This window comes from Mauremys reevesii, linkage group 12, assembly GCF_016161935.1.
Source record: "Mauremys reevesii isolate NIE-2019 linkage group 12, ASM1616193v1, whole genome shotgun sequence".
Taxonomy (NCBI): domain Eukaryota; kingdom Metazoa; phylum Chordata; order Testudines; family Geoemydidae; genus Mauremys; species Mauremys reevesii.
Window position 1 is genome coordinate 37,043,250 of NC_052634.1, and position 19,654 is coordinate 37,062,903.

The following is a 19,654-nucleotide window of genomic DNA, read 5'->3' on the forward strand; positions in this document are numbered from 1 at the left end:
GCTAAAGCGCTAGATTTGGGGAACGGTTCGGCTCCGGTTCAGAGATCTGCCTGCGGGGTGTGAACCTGCCACGAGGAGCGGGAAACGCAACCAGCAACCGGAGGCGTTGGCTGAGCTCCAGGCTGCCCCCGTGTGGCCAAAGCTTAGAACTGAGCAGCGGAGTTTAAAGCTGGCGCTGGGAGGGAGCTGAACACGCGGGGCACGAAGGCTCCTGCGTGTGACGCTTGTTGGGTGGGCAGCTGAGCGTAGCTGATTGCCGGAGTTCAGGGCTGCACCCCGGGGTGCTGAGCAGGTGTCTGTGCTCAGGTTGGCCTCGCTATGATGGTTTCTGGGAAGTTTGGGGTCACCAGTCCCCCTAGAGAGAGGGGAGCCAGGTCAGGAAAGGAGGCTTTGAAAACTCTGGTACCAATTGGCAGTGGGACTGCCCCTGTGAAGAGCCGCTGCAGCCCCGCCAGGGAGAGCCGGTTTCTCTTTATGCAGGGCCCCTCCCCCATTCCTCAGGACGAGGGTTGTGCTCAAAGATCTGTGCCCCGTGTTTTCACCTCCGTGTGAAGCGCACAGTGCAAATAACCCTCAGCGCATCAGCTCAGTGCCAGGCTCCACTTCCACCCGCTCAGAGCGCAGCGCTCCCAGGCTGAGCCTGAAATTGGAAGCGGGAGACCCTATAACCAGCCAGGCCCCATGGCTGGTGCATGTGATTCCCAGCTCATGGGGAGGCTGAGGCCGGTGGATTGCTTGAGCTCAGGAGTTCTGGGCTGCAGGGGGCTGTGCTGATCGGGTGTCCGAACTAAGCTCAGCGTCAATATGGTGATCCTGGGGAAGCTTCAGGTCCCCAGGTTGCCTAAGGAGGGTGAACCGGCCCAGGTCAAAAATGGAGCAGGTCAAATCTCCTGTGCTGATCAGTAGTGGGGTCACGCCTGTGAATAGCCCCTGCAGCGTAGCCTGGACAAGACAGTGAGACACAGTCTCTTTTTATACAGACACCCCCTGCAGAGCCTGGAGGGGGGGATGGGAGCACCCACACGCTGGGGATTCTGACTTTGGGGGAGGGACGCACCCAAGCAACACGGATCTTGAAAACGGGAACAGAGACATCCACAGATCCCGGATGGGGGCAGGCAGGGGAAACAACACACGGGAGCTAGTTCATGGGGTGGGGGACAGAGACACCCACCAGAGATCCTGGATGGGAGCACCCACATGATGGGGATCTTGAACTGGGAGGAGGGAAGCACCATGTACCAGAGGTTCTGAAGGGGGAACAGGGACACCCACACACCAGGTGTCTTGCAGCAAGAGCTACGGTCTTGATTTACACACAGCAGTGATGGGGAATTAACCACGTCCCTTGCAGAGCTTGTGCCACTAGATGATTAGCCTCATTGCCAGGGCCGGCTTCAGGAAGTGCGGGGCCCAATTCGAACAGTTTCGATGGGGCCCCGGCAGGGATGACTAAAACAAAAAAAACCCTTCATAAAAACCTTTCATTTCTTCCATGTATTATTTACTTTCCATGACTATATAAATAACAAAATTATCTATTACATACATTGCATCATATATTAATTAGCTGATTTGCACTTTCATATGAGGAAAATAATTTGTTTTGATAGTTGTACAACTGATTTACTTCACTAATGTTTATTTTATTAAAATTTATAAAATATTTCTTTATTAATATAAAATTGCCCCCTCCTGCCCCCCCCAGCGCTGCCTGGCCCCGTGGAAAAAAACCCTCCTTCCTCAGCTCTGCCCCATCAAAACAAGGTTCGGGGCGGGGGGCAGGAAGAAACAGCACACATGGGGTGACCAGATCACAGCAGTAAAATAGGACCTGCCCCCTCCCTGCTCAGCCCCACCATCACACCCCTCTTCACCCCCTGGCACCCCGCTGGCTTGCTGCATCCCTCCTAGTCAGTCCCCCCCCCCACCACTTGCCTCCTTTCACCTTCTCCCTCCCCTGCCAGAAACCCCCATGCCTGCCCCTAGAACCCCTGCTGGCTCACTGCTCGCCTCTGTGCCCACCCGCCACTTGCCCCCTCACCCTTCCCCCCAAGTATAAAGCCTCATTCAAAGCCCCAGGGGTCACTGTATTACTGCACACAGAAGTCAATCAATGCAGTTGTAGATAAATCTCTGCATTATGCATTTTTGTATAACTTTTATATGAGTTTGTATTGAACCTTGGTAATATGTTATAGCAGGCCCTAAAGGTAGTGTAATTAAGGTAAAAGAAAAATGTCTTTTTGCTTGGAGTAGAATAAGATCTTCCCCCCACTTTGTAATCAGTTGCCCTGTTGAATGAATGAGTTGTGAATTAGGAAGGTGTGGAAGGCAGCACTTCCAGACACCTGCAACCCTTGGAGAGGGGCTGGGAGCCAGATGGAGGAGAGCTTTGCCCAGGCTGAGTGGGACGGAGTTTGGGTGCTGGGTGCAGGCTCTGGGCTGGGGCACGGGGTGGGGTGCAGGAAGGGTGGAGGGGTGCAGGCTCTGGGAGGGAGTGTGGAGAGCTGGGTGCAGGCTCTGGGACAGAGTTTGGGGGCCGGAGAGGGGGTGGTGGGTGCTGGGAGTGGATTGCCATCACATGTGGCTTGCTTTCTCCTCTGCTGCCCCTCACCATAGCCTCGGTGGGGAATGGGGCTGCCCCTTGCCCAGTGTTTGCAGGAGTGGTGGCTGGGGGGAAACCCAGTCAAACTCGGGTTTTACTCTTTCGTTGATGGGTCACTTTAACCCATTACACACCCTTTCCCGCATCTCTCACCCCCCTTTTCTACTGGGCTTGCTTGATCTTTTCGGTGGAGCCAGATGAAAACCACAAACCCCAGCGAGAGCAACAGGCTGGAAGACTAGACTGAACCCACCACCCAGCCTAGTCCATCCCAGAGCCCAGGACTGAGGTCAAATGTCCCCCCACCCCCAGGCCACCTGCTTCCACTCCTGGCCTCTCCCAGCGCTGCCAGCGATTCTGTATGGCTGCATCAGGCAGGATTTCAATGCCCCCCCCCGGCTAAATTCACCCCTGATTTGCAACCACTCTGCACCAATAGCACCTCCCTTCCCTGCCCTAGAGCTGCTGGATAGCTAGAAAGCTGAGCTGGGCATTTGATTGATCTGGAATATTATCATGCCCCCCCCTCAAAAAACCCTTAATATCCACACAGCTTTGAGGGGGGAATAGCCCCTCCACCAAGCCGGTCTAATTTATTGTTGTAGGGCAAATGAAGGCGCCATAGTTTAATGGAAATATTCAGCCCCTACAGCGATCTTGCAGCAGGGAAAGCAGAGTTTATGGGAAGGGAACTGGTCTGGATAGGAGCCCCAGTCCCCTTCGTTTGCAAAATAATTTGGAGAGGGGAATCAGATCACCCCGTGCCTCAGTTTCCCCTCTTGCCAGGAAGTGGGGGGGGAGAGAAGTCTCAGCCTGCCGTGTTGCAGACCTTTCGCATTCTCCCCTCTTGATGTATTTGGTTTCCTCCTCCAAACCTCCCTCTCTCTCTCACCTGGAGTTCACAGCACTAAGTACCGGCTCGGGGCTTTTTTCCTGGGTTACATGATCCCGACTTTAGTTTGGAACCAGACACAGGCAGGCACCAACTCACCCTCAAACAGCAACACCACAAAAACCACAAAACCAGCCCAATATTACAACCCTCCGGGGAATCACAGGCTCAGACACTCACGGCTGGAAGCCCCAGCAGCTGCTCAGGTGAGTGAGGTGCACTGCAGAGATTCCTGTCTCCCACCGGACCGGAAGCTCCCTTGGCGTCTCCTCCAGGTGAGTGCTGGGGGTGGGGGAGGGGAAGGAAGGCTGCAAAGCACATGTGCCTTCCCCCCCCCTCCTGACCTGCAACACCCACTCGCGGCTGCCTCTGCCTCAGCCCTCTGCCCGCCAGCGTCTCTCGTTGCCTAGCAACAACAGCTGCTGCTTCCGGGAGAGACGCTGCCGGCGCGGGGCCCTCTCAGGCGCGGGGCCCAATTCGGGGGAATCGGGCAAATCGGCCTAAAGCCGGCCCTGTGCTCAACATTACGAGTTTATATCAAATTGAGCAGCATTAAATCGCATTAACCCTGCACCGTCCACACAACGAAGCCCTTTATATCGATATAAAGGGCTCTTAATACCGGTATCTGTACTCCTCCCCGACGAGGGGAGTAGCGCTGAAATCGGTATTGCCATGTCGGATTAGGGTTAGTGTGGCCGCAATTCAACGGTATTGGCCTCCGGGCGCTATCCCATAGTGCACCATTGTGACCGCTCTGGACAGCAATCTGAACTCGGATGCACTGGCCAGGTTGACAGGAAAAGCCTCATGAACTTTTGAATTTCATTTCCTGTTTGCCCAGCGTGGAGCTCTGATCAGCACAGGTGACCATGCAGTCCCAGAATCCAAAAAGAGCTCCAGCATGGACCATAGGGGAGATACTGAAGCTGATCTCTGTACGGGGAGATGACTCTGTTCTATCAGAACTCCATTCCAAAAGACGAAATGCCAAAACATTTGAAAAAATCTCCAAGGCCATGATAGACAGAGGCCACAGCAGGGACTCAACACAGTGCTGAAACTTAAGGAGCTGAGACAAGCGTAGCAGAAAGCCAAAGAATGAAATGGACACTCACGGAGGGAGGGGCGACTGACGTCTGTAGCTATCTCACAGTTCCCACACTCTCCGAAAACCATTTGAATTCTTGGCTGAGTTCCCAAAGCCTGAAGGGTCAAAAACATTGTTGCGGGTGGTTCAGGGTATATGTCGTTCTCCCCCTCCCCCCTCCCGTGAAAGCAAAGGATAAAAAATCATTTCTCGCCTTTTTTCAATGTCACCGTATGTCTACTGGATGCTGCTGTCAGATGCGGTGCTGCAGCGCTACTCAGCAGCATCCCCTTCCCTTCCCTTCCAGACGGCAGACGGTACAGTAGGACTGGTATCAGTCATCGTCATCCCGTGAGTGCTCGTTGCTTGCCTCGGTGAGGTCGCCCAGGGCGCCTGAGCAAAAATGGGAATGACTCCCAGGTCATTCTCTTCTTTAAGCTTTGTCTAATGGAGATTCAGTCCTGCCTGCAATATCATAGCAGCTGGAGGCTGCTCTCCCCTCCCGCCTTTGAGCTCTACTTGCAGAGGCAATAAAGTCAGTGTTGTTTCAAATTCATGCATTCTTTGTTACTTCATCACAGAAATGGGGGGATAACTGCCACAGTAGCGCAGGAAGGGTGGGTGAGGAGGGAAGCAATGGGTGGGGTTGTTGCAGGGGCACCTCCTAGAATGGCATGCAGCTCATCATTTCTGTGGGGTGTCTGGGGCTCTGACCTGGAGCGGCCATTTGCCTCTCTGGTTCTTTAGTAGGCTTGCCTGATAGTCCAGACAGGACTGACTCTCCATTTAGACAAAACTTAAGGAAGGGAATGACCTGGGGAGTCATTCCCATTTTTGTCCATGCGCACCCGGCCGACCTCGCCAAGGCCTGCCAGGAGCACCCATGACAGCAGCAAACGGTACAGTATAACTGGCAATTGTCATTGTCAAGTTGCAAAGCAACAGACGGGACAGTATGGCTGGTAACCATCTTTGCTAAAATAACAGGAGTACTTGTGGCACCTTAAAGACTAACAAATTTATTTTAGCATGAGCTTTCATGAGCTACAGCTCACTTCTTCGGATGCATAGAATGGAACATACAGACAGGAGATATTTATACATACAGAGAACATGAAAAGCTGGAAGTATGCATAACAACAGGAAAAGTCTAATCAATTGAGATGAGCTATCATTAGCAGGAGGAAAAAAACTTTTGAAGTGATAATTGAGATGGCCCATAGAAGGTGTGAGGAGAACTTAACATAGGAAATAGATTCAATTAGTGTAATGACCCAACCATTCCCAACTTGCAAAAGGCAAGGGGATGCTGCTGTGTAGCGCTGCAGTACTGCGTCTGTCAGCACCATCCAGTAGACATATGGTGATAGTGAAAAAAGGCTGAACGGGCTCCATGGTTGCCATGCTATGGCGTGTGCCTGGGCAATCCAGGGAAAAGGGAGCAAAATGATTGTCTGCCATTGCTTTCACAGAGGGAGGATTGACTGACGACATTTACCCAGCATCACCCACGACACTGTTTTTGCCCCATCAGGCGTTGGGATCTCAATCCAGAATTCCAATGGGCGGGAGAGACTGCAGAAACTATGGGATAGCTATGGGATAGCTACCCACAGTGCAACGGTCCAGAAATTGACGCTAGCCTTAGTACATGGATGCACACCGCCGAATTAATGTGCTTAGTGGGGCCGCGTGCACTCGACTTTATACAATCTGTTTCCAAAAACTGGTTTCTGTAAAATTGGAATAATCCCATAGTGTAGACATACCCTGTGATTAACAACTTTGATTGGCTAATTGAAAGGCTGATGGTTCAAACCCAAGTGAAGATGGAGGTGTTTTTTTTTTAGTGATGAGAATCCAGTACATTTTAACAGGCAGAAAATCTCCTCAATGCTACTCTAGCCTCATTAGGCAAGCATAAGGAGCATTTTTGCCAGATGCACTGGTGGTATAGTGGTGAGCATAGCTGCCTTCCAAGTAGTTAATCTGGGTTCAATTCCCAGCCAATGCAGAGATATGATGTTTTCTCCCCTGGGAATTGGTTTAATTTCAGTCACATTGTATCAGTTTAGCAATGGAATGAAAGAATCAATGTCCTGCAGGTCATTCAACACACAATGGAGGAAGAAAGGGCGGGACTATACAATGAGCTGTTGGAGTTATCCTGGTATTACAATGTTTGGTTTATTTTTTAAAAACTTCCTTTAATTCCCTCTCCTTTTAGACTCAGAGCCTTTAAGGTCAGAAGGGGCCAGTGTGATCATCTAGTCCGACCTGCTGCACCTTGCAGGCCAAAAGACCCACCCACCCACTCCTGTAATAGACCCGGGAGGGGAGGCAGCTCTGTGCACTGCCCCTACCCCAGGCAGCACATGGAGGCCCTCTGCCCTCCCCAATGGGTGTGCAGAGATGTGCCAACAGCAGTAGGGTGGCTCCTGCCCACTCTGCCTCCGTCCCTCCGTGCCACTCCCAGAAGTGGCCGGCATGTCCCCATCCCCGGGCGGGAGAGTGTCTCCATTCATTGCCCCTGCCCTGAGTACCAACTCTGCAGCGGCCATTGGCCAGGAACTGCAGCCAATGGGAGCTCTGGGGGCGGTGCCTGCAGGCAGCGGTGCACAGAGACCCCCTGGCACGGCCCAGCTAGGAGCTGCTGCCAGAGGGTTGTGTGTACCGGTCACTTTGGGAGCTGCACTGCCCGGGTAAGCACCACCCTCCTCTACCCCAAGCCCCTCCCCAGGGCAGAGCCAGCACCCCACACCCAAATTTCTCACAGAGCTTTGCTTGTCTTCCTTTCACCCAGAACCGTCTTTCTTCTCCTGGGCTGCAAGTAGCCACCCCTGGGAAGCCAAGACGCAGGCACAGGATTCTACCTCCCAGCAGCCAACCGCACCTCCCAGGCTTTGCAGAACGACTGGTGACGCTCTACTAACCCCACTTAGCCGCACTGAGGCACTTAGCTTCTTCGTCAGCTCGACTTTCCTCTTTTGCCCCATTCCTGCCTCACTTCCTCCTTTGGCAAGTCACACATAGGAGGCCAGCAGCAAGAGCCGGCCGCCAGTGGTCAACCTCCAAGTGCAGAGGAGACCAAGCCACAAGGCTTCAAAGGTGACCAGCCCAGATCCACTAGCTTTCCCCTGCTGATGCCAAGGCTTTTTCTCAGCTCATTTCACCACCCTCTGCCCTGCAGGGGTTGAGTTTATCATAGGTGTTACCCAAAATTGGGCCAGCTAGTTAGTGCTCCCTACGCTTATGACCCACCAGAGTTTGGCAGAAAGCAGCACATTTATTATACTGACAGCTAAGCTCAAAAGAAGAAGTGGGGGGTGTCACACTCACACTTGTATACTCACGCTCCCTGGACAGGCACAGCACTGGAGATGTCAGGATTCGGCAAGGTAAGTGTCCCACAGCGCAGCTATGGACGGTGCGATGAAGGTAAATCTTCCTGAGGCACAATGAAATACAACGCAGAGAACCACTGGCCAGACGGTCCGGGCGAAGGGTATTCACTGGAGGTACAAGCTTGTGAGTGCTCTCCTGAGCACAGGGTCCCTTCCCCTTTTAAGGGCCTGCACCTCATGGCCTGCGACTAGAGATGACTTGGCTGCATCTGGTTGGTCACACTCCACCTTGGGCAGTGTCCATGCTCTGGGTGTGTGAGTGCTGCCTAATTAGCGTCCCAGACACCTTGTCTACCTGGGAGCTCTTCTGCTCTTCAACCAGCCCATTCATCCCACCAGCATTCCAGGAGGGAGCGGGAGGGGGAAAGCCACTTCACAGGCATTCAGAGAGGGACAGGAGACAAAAGTGGGAGCAGGGGAAGTATAAGAGACCTTTTGAGCATAGAAATCACTGCTGCTCCTACAACAGCAAGGACAGGCCAGTAGGAGCTGAGAAAAACAAGCTAGCATGTTTCTGCCTGGTTTTGAACCAGGGACCTTTTGCGTGTTAGGTAAACGTGATAACCACTACACTACAGAAACTCTGTCATAGGGAACTGCCTCTCCCTTCAGAAGAACATAAGAATGGCCATACTGGGTCAGACCAAAGGTCCATCCAACCCCGCATCCTATCTGCCAACAGTGGCCAATGCCTGGTGCCCCAGAGGGACTGAACCTAACAGGTAATGACCAAATGATCTCTCTTCTGCCATCCATCTCCACCCTCTGACAAACAGAAACTAGGGACACCATTCCTTACCCATCCTGGCTAATAGCCATTCATGGATTTAACCTCCATTCATTTATCTGCAAAAAGAAAGAGGAGTACTTGTGGCACCTTAGAGACTTACAAATTTATTTGAGCATAAGCTTTTGTGGGCTAAAACCCACTTCATCAGATGCATGCAGTGGAAAATGCAGCAGGAAGATATATACACAGAGAACATGAGAAAATGGGTGTTGCCATACACACTATAACAAGAGTGAGCAGTTAAGGTGAGCTATTATAAGCAGGAGAAAATAACCTTTTGTAGTGATTATTGGGATGGCCCATTTGCAACAGTTGACAGGAAGGTGTGAGTGACAGTAGGGGGACAAATAAACATGGGGAAATAGTTTGACTTTGTGTAATGACCCATCCACTCCCAGTCTTTATTCAAGCCTAATTTAATGGTGTCCACTTTGCAAATTAATTCCACTTCAGCAGTCTCTCGTGGGAGTCGGGTTTGAAGATTATTTGTTGTAATATTGCGACTTTTAGGTCTGTAAATGAGTGACCAGAGAAACTGAAGTGTTCTCCAACTGATTTTTGAATGTTATAATTCTTGACATGTGATTTATGTCCATTTATTCTTTTACGTAGCGACTGTCTGGTTTGGCCAATGTACATGGCAGAGGGGCATTACTGGCACATAATAGCATATATCACATTGGTAGATGTGCAGGTGAACGAGCCTCTGATAGTGTGGCCGATGTGATTAGGTCCTATGATGGTGTCCCCTGAATAGACATGTGGACAGAGTTGACAACGGGCTTTGTTGCAAGGATAGGTTCCTGGGTTAGTGTTTTTTGTTGTGTGGTTGCTGGTAAGTATTTGCTTCAGGTTGGGGGGGCTGTCTGTAAGCAAGGACTGGCCTGTCTCCCAAGATCTGTGAGAGTGAGGGATCATCCTTCAGGATGGGTTGTAGATCCTTGATGATGCACTGGAGAGGTTTCAGTTGGGGGCTGAAGATGACTGCTAGTGAACATAAGAACATAAGAAAGGCCGTACCGGGTCAGACCAAAGGTCCATCTAGCCCAGTATCTGTCTACCGACAGTGGCCAATGCCAGGTGCCCCTGAGGGAGTGAACCTAACAGGCAATGATCAAGTGATCTCTCTCCTGCCATCCATCTCCATCCTCTGATGAACAGAGGCTAGGGACACCATTCTTACCCATCCTGGCTAATAGCCATTTATGGACTTAGCCACCATGAATTTATCCAGTCCCCTTTTAAACATTGTTATAGTCCTAGCCTTCACAACCTCCTCAGGTAAGGAGTTCCACAAGTTGACTGTGCGCTGCGTGAAGAAGAACTTCCTTTTATTTGTTTTAAACCTGCTGCCTATTAATTTCATTTGGTGACCCCTAGTTCTTGTATTATGGGAATAAGTAAATAACTTTTCCTTATCCACTTTCTCAACATCACTCATGATTTTATATACCTCTATCATGTCCCCCCTTAGTCTCCTCTTTTCCAAACTGAAGAGTCCTAGCCTCTTTAATCTTTCCTCATATGGGACCCTCTCTAAACCCCTAATCATTTTAGTTGCTCTTTTCTGAACCTTTTCTAGTGCTAGAATATCTTTTTGAGGTGAGAGACCACATCTGTACACAGTATTCGAGATGTGGGCGTACCATGGATTTATATAAGGGCAATAATATATTCTCAGTCTTATTCTCTATCCCCTTTTTAATGATTCCTAACATCCTGTTTGCTTTTTTGACCACCTCTGCACACTGCGTGGACATCTTCAGAGAACTATCCACGTTAACTCCAAGATCTTTTTCCTGACTCGTTGTAGCTAAATTAGCCCCCATCATGTTGTATGTATAGTTGGGGTTATTTTTTCCAATGTGCATTACTTTACATTTATCCACATTAAATTTCATTTGCCATTTTGTTGCCCAATCACTTAGTTTTGTGAGATCTTTTTGAAGTTCTTCACAATCTGCTTTGGTCTTAACTATCTTGAGTAGTTTAGTGTCATCTGCAAACTTTGCCACCTCACTGTTTACCCCTTTCTCCAGATCATTTATGAATAAATTGAATAGGATTGATCCTAGGACTGACCCTTGGGGAACACCACTAGTTACCCCTCTCCATTCTGAGAATTTACCATTAATTCCTACCCTTTGTTCCCTGTCCTTTAACCAGTTCTCAATCCATGAAAGGACCTTTCCTTTTATCCCATGACAGCTTAATTTACGTAAGAGCCTTTGGTGAGGGACCTTGTCAAAGGCTTTCTGGAAATCTAAGTACACTATGTCCACCGGATCCCCCTTGTCCACATGTTTGTTGACCCCTTCAAAGAACTCTAATAGATTAGTAAGACACGATTTCCCTTTACAGAAACCATGTTGACTATTGCTCAAGAGTTTATGTTTTTCTATGTGTCTGACAATTTTATTCTTTACTATTGTTTCAACTAATTTGCCCGGTACCGACATTAGACTTACTGGTCTGTAATTGCCAGGATCACCCCTAGAGCCCTTTTTAAATATTGGCGTTACATTAGCTAACTTCCAGTCATTGGGTACCGAAGCCGATTTAAAGGACAGGTTACAAACCTTGGTTAATAGTTCCCATAACTTCACATTTGAGTTCTTTCAGAACTCTTGGGTGAATGCCATCTGGTCCCGCTGACTTGTTAATGTTGAGTTTATCAATTAATTCCAAAACCTCCTCTAGTGACACTTCAATCTGTGACAGTTCCTCAGATTTGTCACCTACAAAAGCCAGCTCAGGTTTGGGAATCTCCCTAACATCCTCAGCCGTGAAGACTGAAGCAAAGAATCCATTTAGTTTCTCCACAATGACTTTATCATCTTTAAGTGCTCCTTTTGTATTTTCATAGTCAAGTGTCCCCACTGGTTGTTTAGCAGGCTTCCTGCTTCTGATGTACTTAAAAAACATTTTGTTATTACCTTTGGAGTTTTTGGCTAGCCGTTCTTCAAACTCCTCTTTGGCTTTTCTTATTACACTCTTGCACTTAAGTTGGCAGTGTTTGTGCTCCTTTCTATTTGCCTCACTGGGATTTGACTTCCACTTTTTAAAGGAAGTCTTTTTATCTCTCACTGCTTCTTTTACATGGTTGTTAAGCCACGGTGGCTCTTTTTTAGTTCTTTTACTGTTTTTCTTAATTTGGGGTATACATTGAAGTTGGGCCTCTATTATGGTGTCTTTAAAAAGGGCCCACGCAACTTGCAGGGATTTCACTTTAGTCACTGTACCTTTTAACTTTTGTCTAACTAACCCCCTCATTTTTGTATAGTTCCCCCTTTTGAAATTAAAGGCCACAGTGTTGGGCAGTTGAGATGTTCTTCCCACCACAGGGATGTTGAATGCTATTGTATTATGGTCACTATTTCCAAATGGTCCTGCTATAGTTACCTCCTGGACCAGCTCCTGCGCTCCACTCAGGATTAAATCTAGAGTCGTCTCTCCCCTTGTGGGTTCCTGTACCAGCTGCTCCATGAAGCAGTCATTTAAAGTATCAAGAAATTTTATCTCTGCATTTCGTCCTGAAGTGAAATGTTCCCAGTCAATATGGGGATAATTGAAATCCCCCACTATTATTGGGTTCTTAATTTTGATAGCCTCTCTAATTTCCCTTAGCATTTCATCATCACTATTACTGTCCTGGTCAGGTGATCGATAATAGATCCCTACTGTTATATTTATACTAGAGCATGAAATTTCTATCCATAGAGACTCTATGGAACCTGTGGATTCGTTTAAGATTTTTACTTCATTTGAATCTACACTTTCTTTAACATTAAGTGCCACTCCTCCCCCTGCACGGCCTGTCCTGTCCTTCCGATATATTTTGTACCCCGGAATGATTGTGTCCCATTGATTGGTCTCAGTCCACCAGGTTTCTGTGATGCCTATTATATCTATATCCTCCTTTATCACAAGGCACTCTAGTTCACCCATCTTATTATTTAGACTTCTGGCATTTGTGTACAAGCACTTTAAAAACTTGTCCCTGTTTATTAGCCTGCCTTTTTCTGATGTGCCAGATTCTTTTTTATGTGACTGTTTATCATCTGATCTGGCCCTTACATTATACTTCTCATTCCTCTGCTCCTGACTATAACCCGGAGATTCTCTATCATCAGACTCTCCCCTAAGAGAAGTCTGTGTCCGATCCACACGCTCCTCCGCAGCAGTCGGCTTTCCCCCATCTTCTAGTTTAAAAACTGCTCTACAACCTTTTTAATATTTAGTGCCAGCAGTCTGGTTCCACTTAGGTTTAGGTGGAGCCCATCTCTCCTGTATAGGCTCCTCCCATCCCAGAAGTTTCCCCAGTTCCTAATGAACGTGAACCCCTCCTCTCTACACCATCGTCTCATCCACACATTGAGACTCTGAAGCTCTGCCTGCCTACCTGGCCCTGCGCGTGGAACTGGGAGCATTTCTGAAAATGCCACCATAGAGGTCCTGGATTTCAGTCTCTTCCTAGCAGCCTAAATTTGGCTTCCAGGACATCTCTCTTACCCTTCCCTATGTCATTGGTACCTACATGTACCACGACCACCGGCTCCTCCCCAGCACTACACATAAGTCTATCTAGATGCCTCGAGAGATCCGCAACCTTCGCACCAGGCAGGCAAGTCACCATACGGTTCTCCCGGTCATCACAGACCCAGCTATCTACATTTCTAATAATCGAATCTCCCATTACTAACACCTGCCTTTTCCTAGAAACTGGAGTTCCCTCCCCCGGAGAGGCAACCTCAGTGCGAGAGGCAACCCCAGCACCATCTGGAAGGAGGGTCCCAACTACGGGAATGTTTCCTCTGCTCCCATTGATTGCTCTACTTCCTGGGCCCTTCTTCCTCCTCAACAGCACAGGAGCTGTCTAAGCAGAGGTGGGACAATTCTACAGTGTCCCGGAAAGCCTCATCAACATACCTCTCTGCCTCTCTCAGCTCCTCCAGTTCCGCCACCCTGGCCTCCAAAGTCCGTACATGGTCTCTGAGGGTCAGGAGCTCCTTGCACTGACTGCACACATACGCCACCCGCCCACAGGGCAGGTAATCATACATGCGACAGTCAGTGCAATAAACTGGATAGCCCCCACTCTGCTGCTGGGCTTCTGCCCAGCCTTTAATTTCACCCTGCCAGTTAGTGAAAGGGTGGTTTACGGAAAGTAGTTTTGGAATGTGGTTCGGTTTATAGGTTTGAAGGGGGGGGCACGGGGAAGGGGTTAGGGCTGGCGAGGAGTTCCCACTCCTGCCCACTCCCCTGCCAAACTCCCTTGCGAAACTCCCTGTTAGCAGCCCCTGGTCGCAAAGCTCCCTGGTCACTTGTGCGCGGCTTTATAAAGCCCTGGCCTGAGTGAATGCCCCGCCCACTGATTAAGGCTCAGCCAATTACCAGAGGCTTCGAGCTTTCAAACCTGCCTCCAACTGCCAGCCAGAGCACACGGTCCCTCAAACAACCAAACAAACAAACAGACTGACAAACACAAGCTCAGCATACAGCAAGTAACCCCCAAACACAAACAAACACACACTACAGACAGTCACTTACCCCACAGATGCTGTATTAGCTCCTCCTTCACCTGGAGAACTCCCTTGCGAAACTCCCTGTTAGCAGCCCCTGGTCGCTTGCGCGGCTTTATAAAGCCCTGGACTGAGTGAATGCTCCGCCCACTGATTAAGGCTCAGCCAATTACCAGAGGCTTTGAGCTTTCAAACCTGCCTCCAACTGCCAGCCAGAGCACACGGTCCCTCAAACAACCAAACAAACAAACAGACTGACAAACACAAGCTCAGCACACAGCAAGTAACCCCCAAACACAAACAAACACACACTACAGACAGTCACTTACCCCACAGATGCTGTATTAGCTCCTCCTTCACCTGGAGAACTCCCTTGCGAAACTCCCTGTTAGCAGCCCCTGTTCGCAAAGCTCTTTGGGGTTCTGTTACTTTCTTTGTTGGGCCTGTCCTGTAGTAGGTGATTTCTGGGTACTCTTCTGGCTCTGACAATCTGTTTTTTCACTTCAGCAGGTGGGTATTGTAGTTGTAAGAACAGCTGATAGAGATCTTGTAGGTGTTTGTCTCTATCTGAGGGGTTGGAGCAAATGCAGTTGTATCTTAGAGCTTGGCTGTAGAAAATGGATTGTGTGGTGTGCTCTGGTGAAAGCTAGAGGCATGTAGGTAAGTATAATGGTCAGTAGGTTTACGGTATAAGGTGGTGTTTATGTGACCATCGCTTATTAGCACTGTAGTGTCTAGGAAGTGGATTTCTTGTGTGGACTGGTTCAGGCTGAGGTTGATGGTGGGATGGAAATTGTTGAAATCATGGTGGAATTCCTCAAGGGTTTTCTTTTCTATGGGTCCAGATGATGAAGATGTCATCAGTGTAGCGCAAGTAGAGTAGGGGCATTAGGGGATGAGAGCTGAGGAAGTGTTGTTCTAAGTCAGCCATAAAAATGTTGGCATACTGTGGGGCCATGCGGGTACCCATAGCAGTGCTGCTGACTTGAAGGTATACATTGTCCCCAAATCTGTTATGAGTGAGGACAAAATCACAAAGTTCAGCCACCAGGTTTGCCGTGACATTATCGGGGATACTGTTCCTGACGGCTCATAGTCCATCTTTGTGTGGAATGTTGGTGTAGAGGGCTTTTTGGCCTGCTGCTTTTCTGTCTGGGAGGTTTTTGTCAGCCCTGGCACACAAAAAGGGCATCATTGCGAGCGCCCACGAAGGCAAGATGAATTTTTGCCTGCCATGCTCAGCTTGACTTGCTTCCTCACCCCATTCCTGCCTTAGATCCTGGGTCGCCTGGTGGCTGAAGTTGGTCCATTGTCTCAAGCGGTGCCAGAGCCTGACACAGTGCCCCGGCCGCCTTTGCTCTGCACATGCCGGCCGTGCACATTTGCAAATACTTTAAAGCTCCTGTCAGTAAGTTCTGGGGACAGTTGCTCACCTTCAGAGGAAGCTCCTTAAAATTGGCCTGTCTCACCCAGTGGTACATTGACCTCTGTTCAGACTGAGTCAAAAGGGGGTGGGGCTCGCCACTGTGGCCGCTGCTGTGAGGGTGGCCACTGTTGCGGATGAAGCCATCCTGGAAGCACCTTCCACCTAGCCACCCACTGAAAATCCTGTAGGATGTAAGGTGTGGGTAGAAGAACACTAGGGGCCTCCTTCCCCACCATTCGCCATCCCATACCCGGTGCTGCACCCAGTGGGGCAAAAGAAAATACGGCCATATCGGAAGAGTCAGTTGCATTCTTTATGGTTACCCTGCCATTCCCCTCAGGTCTGACCTGCCCTCCAGCTCAGCCACCACTGAAAATTGAAACACAAAACAGTAGAGCCGTACAAGGCTTCAAAGCCCACCAGGCCCAACCGCTCTTCTAATATGGCAGAAAAGCCGAACTTCTCCTGACTAGGTAGGGACGTCCTAGTGCCCCACAAGAAGTGGAAGGCCATCGTGTTCAGTCTCAGTAGCACTCGTGGAGCAGGGGGAAATACCTGGCTGAGGAAATTCCCCACAGATGGGTCTTGAGCATCACAACTTTGTAGGTAATGACAAGGTCCACTTACGCCACCGGCTGAGCCACTCCTCACAGGCCAGCAACCATTTCTCCCAGTTCGCGTTCCCACCTCAACCCCAACCGAACGCTAGAAGGCCCAGCCATCAACCTGCCCACTCTTGCAGCCCTCCTCTTCCACCCTGACTGATAGGGAGGATTATTAAGCCTCCCTCCCTTAGGCCCTTCAGCATCCCTGGGGAAGACCAACACTGCCCAAGTGACTTTGGGCCAGTAGGTCAACCAATAGGGCTGCCTCCCAGGCCAGGCTGCAGCCCAGCTTCAGGACTCAGAGGAAATGGAGCTCGCATCCCTACCTACAGGACTCCAGGCATGGCCAGGCTTCTGGATCAAACGTCCTCTTGTGCTCAAGTCACAACAGCTAGCGGGCAAAAGACAGGCTTTCATGGCATTGGAGAAAGCAAGATAGAGCCTTGGAAGAGCCCTTCTATCTGCAGCAGGATTAGCCTGTGTCAGTGATTAATGAGGTGGATCTAGTTGTAGATTGTTATTCATTCCGCACCTTGACAATTCACACAGTCCCTTTCCTACTCAAATCCCCAGCACCTCAGTGATCCTGGTAGCAGGGGTTGGGGCCTGAGATTTTCAGGGTCCTTTTTCCCCTCCACCTGGAGTGAACTCAGCTTTTCCCCCATCCCAGACTATCCATGAAATAACAACAGGAGCATAAAGAAAGAGGGGAGGGAACATCTCACGGCCAGGGCTGGATGTGCCCAGGGCCCCCTGCTTGTCCATTGTTTCCCTGGAATTTGGCCCCCTGCTTTGCACAAGGGACAGAGAAAGATCTTGCTGTTCCTGTGTCTGTTGAAAGAAAATTGTGCTTCTGTATGAAAGAGAGGCAGGAAATGGCCTCATGGTGGGACAATATCCTCAGGATTAAGACCTAAGAACTCAGGCTGAGAACTGATTTAACTCCACTCATCTGGGATTTAACAAATTGTCTTCCATGGAGCAGGGCCAGTTCCAGTGTTTTTGCCACCCCAAGTGGAAAAAAAAATAAAAAAGCTGCAATCAACTGCAGCTCTACCTCTGCTGCTTTTGGCCTCAAGTCCCTCCCTCTGAGAGGGACCAATTGCTGCTGAAGCCTCCCCTTTCCATTGGCCGCCCCAGGCACCTGCTTGCTGGGCTGGTGCCTGGAGCGAGCCCTGCCATGGAGACACTGGGAAGATGGGGGGAATCAGGAAAACACCACAGATTCGTTTATGTTGTAAGTGAAGAGAAACAAAAGCAGTTTTGGTTTAAAGTCACTTTTCCCTGACTGGGAATTGAATGCAGACCTTGGCAGTGAAAGTGCCAAATCCTAACCACTAGACCACCAGGAGGGGCAGATGCTGTTTTTCTTCTCACTTATGTTACACTTTCTTAGGCTACTTTCTATCCAATTTCTGAAGTTGCTCCATTGTCCATTCCCTGAGGGACTAAGAGCAGAGAGTGCAGGAATCCCTGTACTCAGGGTCACAACCTGAGCCCAACTCAAGCTACTGAAACAAGCACAAATGATGCTTCCTCCATCAGGATCACAGAGCCACACAAAGAAAACCCATGAGGAACAATCCTCCTCTGCCTTCATTTACCCCATCACAACCCTCTCAGCAGCCAACTCTTGTGGGAAGGACGCTGAGCTGATAGGAGCTCTGGCATAGAGACCAAGGCAGGGATGTTGCACCCCTTCAGTGAGAGCTGGTCACATTCTGACTCTGGAGGAGGAGAGAAAGGCCATGGCCACATGATGGGGCCAGTATGTACCACAACATGGTTCTTTTTTGTGGGATGACTCTGAACATTGACTGATCTCCACTCCCTTGGATTTGAAGAGATGTTTAGTTGGGCACTTGGGAACCTGTAAGGCTGAAGCAATTTTATGGATGGTGACACTACGATTAAAGGGTTATTTAATGTTGTAGAAATTGTTAAAAACACTTAGCTTCAACTGGAACTGCCTGTTATTAAAGGCTGGTTTCCCCACGTCAGTTCCATAAGCTCTGCTAGAAACACCCTGGGTTCTCTCCTGCCTCGGTGGGAACTGCAGGGAATCGTCCCCTGCTGCCCTTGGCTCCAGGCTGGTTTTTCTGGGGAGGGGACATGGAATTGATTTGTTTGCTGTTGAGAAGGGAGCCAGGCCAGTTCTCAGGGAACGAGAACTCCCAGCATCTTCCCAGCCCAGCCCAGGCTGCTGCCCTGTCCCAGCCTCTGTTCCCCTGGGGGCCCTGCGTGTTTGACTCTAGAGCAGGCCGGAGCAGCAGCTGAGGCAGAGGACAGCCTGGGCCGGGCAGATAAGAAGGAGTTTAGCAAGCAAAAAAGGTAAAATGGCAGGGGAGTATTACCCTGGACTCGACGGCATTTCCCCATTGGTCTGTCTGCTTTGGGGCAGGGACAATAACACGTCCTGCTGCATTCGTGATTTCAAAGGGCGGTTTAGGATTTTCAGTCTCACACACGGTGCACAAAGCAGGACTCAACCTTTGGCGTAAACTAAACAAGCTGCTCACAGATTCTGGCAGCCACAATGAGCATTTGGGTGAGAGCTCAGACCTGCCCCTGTCCCAGAGGGAGACAGGGTCATCTGTGTGGGGACTGGAGCACTGACCTACCCGCTCCTAACTCCCAAACGTTCAGTAACTCTGTTATCAGTGCCTGTGAGTGTAATTTAAACCATAAGAAAAACCTCACTGGGCTAGACCAAAGGCCCATCTAGCTCTGAACCTTGTCTTCTGACAGTAGCCAATGGCAGGTGCCCCAACAACCAGGCACCACTGGGAGTTGAACCCAGGATCACCTGTTTACAAAACAAACGCTTTAGCCAGCTAAGCCATGGTGCCTATGGATAGCTAAAATATAGGGTCATCTCACACATGACTCCGTGCTATCAGGGCATGACAAGCTTTGCTTGTGTTTGGATTCTGCAAAGCAGAGGAGCAGGTGACGTTTTCCTTGCAAGTTGTGTGTGAGTGAATCTTTGGCCAGGTCTGCACTACAAAGCTGTTTCAGCAGAATTATATTGCTCAGGTGTGTGAAAAACACACACTGCTCCTTCGGTCGGCAGCTTGTGGCTGGTGTACACACGGCAATGCCATGTCTGGCGACAAAATTACCCTGTTTTGGTGACAAAATAAAATGACTTCGATGAGAGGTCTAGAGCTTTTGCAGCAAACTTAAAGTGTCAGTGTAGACACTGCTGTTCATTATATCACCATAACTGGCCTCCCCCAGTATCCCACAATGCCCGCTGTGAACTCGCTTGCCCTGCATTCCTGCTACAGAGCCATGGGCCCCTCCCCTTTCATCGC

At 49.7% G+C, this 19,654-nt stretch overlaps 1 protein-coding gene and 3 non-coding genes across 4 annotated transcripts in view; 2 read left to right on the top strand and 2 right to left on the bottom strand.

The window, feature by feature from the left end:
* Positions 1-19,654, top strand: part of LOC120375609 (zinc finger protein 850-like) — a gene marked incomplete at both ends in the record, with an annotated part of 390,939 nt that overhangs the window by 224,844 nt on the left and 146,441 nt on the right. The window lies entirely within an intron of this gene.
* TRNAG-UCC lies at positions 6,533-6,604 on the top strand. Its single transcript has one exon. It is a non-coding gene; the product is annotated as a tRNA-Gly (tRNA).
* Positions 8,504-8,576, bottom strand: TRNAV-AAC. The gene has a single exon. It is a non-coding gene; the product is annotated as a tRNA-Val (tRNA).
* Positions 19,113-19,186, bottom strand: TRNAT-UGU. Its single transcript has one exon. It is a non-coding gene; the product is annotated as a tRNA-Thr (tRNA).